We start from the raw sequence: 3,130 nt of genomic DNA on the forward strand, positions 1-3,130 counted from the left end.
TCTGTGTGAGAATGGGTGGGTTTGGGAGGGAAGTGTTTTGAATTTGAATGATGAGGTAGGTGGGGTTTTATGATGGGTTTTTGGGAAATAGTGGATGGATGTGAGTGATGGAGAATTATGGGGAAGATGGTAAGATTTGATAGGTGAATGATGTTTAGAGAAGAGTGTTATCGAAAGGTGTGAAGAGGGAAGAGAATGAGTTGGGGTAAGTGGGGATCCTGTGGGGTCCACAGATCCTGAGGTGTCAAGAATTTCTCATTCCTGCACCTTTCTGGCGTGTAAACGCCCCTGGACAGCCCTTTCTAGCATTTAAATGCCATTCTGCTGCCTTTCTTGGCGTCAAACGCCAGGCTGATGCCCCTTTCTGGCATTTAACGCCGGTCAGATATCCTTTTCTGGCGTTAAACACCGGTCTGATGTCCCTTAATGGCGTTTAACGCCAGCCAGACACCCTTTTCTGGCGTTAAACGCCAGTCTGTCTTCCAATTTTGGCATTTAACGCCCAAAATGCTGCCAGACTGGGTGTTAAACGCCCATTCTTCTATCCTTACTGGCGTTTAAACGCCAGTAAGGCTGTCCTCCAGGGTGTGCTATTTTTGATGCTATTTTTTATTCCAATTTAATTTTTGCAGCTATTTTTGAGACTTCACATGATCATCAACATAAAGAAAACATAAACTAACAATGGAAATTGAAATGGAAAAATAATTAACATAGATAAACAAAGTTGGGTTGCCTCCCAATAAGCACTTTTTTAATGTCAATAGCTTGACAGTAAGCTCTTTTAGAGCTTCACAGATGCTCAGAGCATGATTGTGGCCTCCCAACACCAAATTTAGAGTTTGAGTGTGGGGGCTCTACTTGACTCTATAAAGAGAGAATTGGATGAAGCTTTTCATGCTTCTTCTCCATGTTTACAGAAGAAGATCCTTGAGCCTTAAACACAAGTTAGTCCTCATTCAATTGAAGGACTAACTCTCCTCTGTCCACATCAATCACAGCCCTTGCTGTGGCTAAGAAGGGTCTTCCAAGGATGGTGGATTCATCGTCATCCTTCCCAGTGTCTAGGATTATGAAGTTAGCAGTGATGTAAAGGCCTTCAAATTTCACCAAGACATCCTCTACAAGTCCATAAGACTATTTCATTGATTTGTTTGCCATCTCTAGTGAGATTCTTGCAGCTCATACCTCAAAGATCCCTAGTTTCTTCATTACAGAGAGTGACATGAGGTTTATACCTGACCCCAGGTCACACAGAGCCTTCTCAAAGGTCATGGTGCCTATGGTACAAGGTATTAAGAACCTTCCAGGATCCGGTTTCTTTTGAGGTAATGTCTGCTGAACCCAGGTATTCAGTTCATTGATGAGCAATGGAGGTTCATCCTCCCAAGTCTCATTACCAAATAACTTGGCATTCAGCTTCAAGATTGCTCCTAGATACCAAACAACTTACTCTTCAACAATATCTTCATCCTCTTAAGAGGAAGAATACTTATCAGAGCTCATGAATGGCAATAGTAAGTTCAGTAAAATCTCTATGGTCTCTGTATGAGCCTCAGACTCCTTTGGTTCCCCATTAGGAAACTTCTCAGTGGTCAGTGGACGTCCATTGAGGTCTTCCTCACTAGAAATCACTGCCTTTTCCTCCTCTATAGGTTTGGCCATTTTGGTTATAGTTATGGCCTTACACTCTCTTTTTGGATTCTCTTCTGTATTGCTTAGGAGAGTAGGAGGAGGAGTTTCAGTAACTCTTTTACTCAACTGACCTAGTTGTGCCTCCAAATTTCTGATGGAGGACCTTGTTTTAGTTATGAAACTTCCTTAGATAGATCAGAGACTATGGTTGCTAAGCAGAGAGGCTCAACTCAGAATTCTCTATCTGTTGCTGAGAAGATGATGGAAAAGGCTTGTTGTTGCCAAACCTATTTCTCCCACCATTATTATTATTGAAGCCTTGTTGAGGCTTCTGTTGATCCTTCTATGAGAAATTTGGATGATTTCTCCATGAAGGATTATAGGTGTTTCCATAGGATTCTCCCATGTAATTCACCTCTTCCATTGCAGGATTCTCAGGGTCATAAGCTTCTCCTTCATAGGAGGCTTCTTTAGTACTGTCGGATGTAGCTTGCAATCCAGTCAGATTCTGAGAAATCATATTGACTTGCTGAGTCAATATTTTTTTCTGAGCCAATATGGCATTCAGAGTATCAATCTCAAGAACTCCTTTCTTCTGAGTCATCCCATTACTCACAGGATTTCTTTCAGAAGTGTACATGAACTGATTATTTGCAACTACCTCAATGAGTTCCTAAGCTTCAGCAGGGGTTCTCTTCAGATGAAGAGATCCACCAGAAAAATGGTCCAATGACATCTTGGACAATTCAGACAGACCATCATAAAATATATCCAAGATGCTCCATTCTGAAAGCATGTCAGAAGGACACCTTCTGGTCAATTGCTTGTATCTTTCCCAAGCTTCATAGAGGGATTCACCTTCTTTCTGTTTGAAGGTTTGGACATCCACTCTAAGCTTGCTCAGCTTTTGAGGTGGAAAGAATTTGGCCAAGAAAGCGTTGACCAACTTTTCCCAAGAGTTTAGGCTTTCTCTAGGTTGTGAGTCCAACCATATCCTGGCTCTGTCTCTTACAGCAAAGGGGAAAGCATAAGTCTGTAGACCTCGGGATCAACCCCATTGGTCTTAACAGTGGCACATATTTGTAAGAATTCAGCTATAAACTAATGAGGGTCTTTCGATGGAAGTCCATGAAACTTGCAATTCTGTTGCATTAGAGAAACTAATTGAGGCTTAAGCTCAAAGTTGTTTGCTCCAATGGCAGGAATTGAGATGCTTCTTCCATAGAAGTTGGAAGTTGGTGCAGTATAGTCACGAAGCATATTCCTTGCATCTCTAGCATTGTTGTTGGGTTCGGCTGCCATGTCTGCTTCTTTTTTGAGATTTTCTGTAAGGTCCTCTCCAGAGTGTTGTGCTTTAGCTTCTCTTAGCTTCCTCTTCAGAGTCCTTTCAGGTTCAGGATCAGCTTCAACAAGAATGTCCTTATCCTTGTTCCTACTCATATGAAAAAGAAGCGAACAAAGGGAGTAGTGGAATCCTCTATGTCACAGTATAGAG

At 41.9% G+C, this 3,130-nt stretch overlaps 1 non-coding gene across 1 annotated transcript; it reads left to right on the forward strand.

Annotated features, from left to right (window-relative positions):
- The first annotated feature begins 2,425 nt into the window (after positions 1-2,425).
- On the forward strand, positions 2,426-2,533 carry LOC112798380 (small nucleolar RNA R71). Its single transcript, XR_003199992.1, has one exon. It is a non-coding gene; the product is annotated as a small nucleolar RNA R71 (small nucleolar RNA).
- The last annotated feature ends 597 nt before the right edge of the window (positions 2,534-3,130 follow it).

Source organism: Arachis hypogaea, chromosome 4 (genome assembly GCF_003086295.3).
Source record: "Arachis hypogaea cultivar Tifrunner chromosome 4, arahy.Tifrunner.gnm2.J5K5, whole genome shotgun sequence".
Taxonomy (NCBI): Eukaryota; Viridiplantae; Streptophyta; class Magnoliopsida; order Fabales; family Fabaceae; genus Arachis; species Arachis hypogaea.